The sequence below is a fragment of the Galeopterus variegatus genome, unplaced genomic scaffold (genome assembly GCF_000696425.1).
Source record: "Galeopterus variegatus unplaced genomic scaffold, G_variegatus-3.0.2 Scaffold18196, whole genome shotgun sequence".
Classification (NCBI taxonomy): Eukaryota; Metazoa; Chordata; class Mammalia; order Dermoptera; family Cynocephalidae; genus Galeopterus; species Galeopterus variegatus.
In genome coordinates, this window is record NW_007744307.1 from 855 (window position 1) to 2,003 (window position 1,149).

Here is a 1,149-nt window from a genome sequence, read left to right on the forward strand (position 1 = left end):
GTTTTCAGCAATAAAAAAGTAAAAGTAATTGTGCTTTACTCTGATCTAAACAACATATTGTAACATAGAATTTCATATCATTTTATAATAATCCCATTTATTTGCCATTACTTATTTTTCATTTGCCATAAAAAAAGGAATGAAGATTGCATTGCACTTTCAATCTTTAAAAAATAGCAGTTTAGTCAACCAGCTGACCTGTTTTAACAAGCAACATCATTTCCTGAGTTTTCCTGAGAGCATGTTAATGAAGAAAAACCACCTCTGATTTCCTCCCTATCAACCTCCCAGGAAAAACAGCTGTTGTCTTTCTCTTTCAGATACACATGACTTCCATGGAAGTAGCTCTTTACTTCCAGTATGGAGTTCTCGCTCCCCAAGGGTGACTGTTCTACCATATTTTCCTTCCCCTAGCAGGTCTCCAGGTCATGCAGCAGTTGATAAAGTCCAATGAGGAATCTGTCCAGGAGGATCTCATCCCAAGCTGCAAGACAGCCACTAGTTCTGAAGAGGATGATGATTTCTTAAAGTTTCTCATACATGACAGCTGTGACTTGCAACATCTCCTCCTGGTTCCCATCCCCAAATATCTGTGGAAATCTGAAGTCGTTCCTGTCCTTCAGACACGACAGAATGGAGATTCTCTCTATTTGAGTCAAAAGTGTGAAGATTTCCCGGTCGGTATGTCTGGGAGACAGGTCACAGCCCAGAGAGCAGACTAAGCTGGAGCTCAGCATTGCCAGGGACAGCAGCACAAAGACTGAGAGGGCCATTGATCATCAATGATTATTAGTCAATGATTATGCAGACCTAAAGATCTCAAAAAGTTCTGAGCACTCAGAGATGAGTGCTTTTAAACAGTGAGCACTGCAACTTTCATTTTTCAAGTTTTCCATTTTTTGCCCTGTCCTTTCCCTATTTTATTTTTGTGAAGTCATTTTAAAATGTACATTTATTGACACGAGTGCTTGAATGAGAGACTCCAAGTCGATAGTGCCACTGCAGTATCTGCCCCAATCCTGTAACATATTTTTCACATGTGCTGCATTATTCTTTTGGGGAGAAAAGCCTAGACCAAGTCAGCGAAGCGGGAAACACTCAGACAACATACGGGACTCTTCCAGATAAGCAGGAAATATAAAAGAATGT

General features: G+C 40.2%; 1 pseudogene; it reads right to left on the minus strand.

Annotated features, from left to right (window-relative positions):
* Nucleotides 1-203: 203 nt before the first annotated feature.
* On the minus strand, nucleotides 204-773 carry LOC103582856 (annotated as a pseudogene).
* Between the last annotated feature and the right edge of the window lie 376 nt (nucleotides 774-1,149).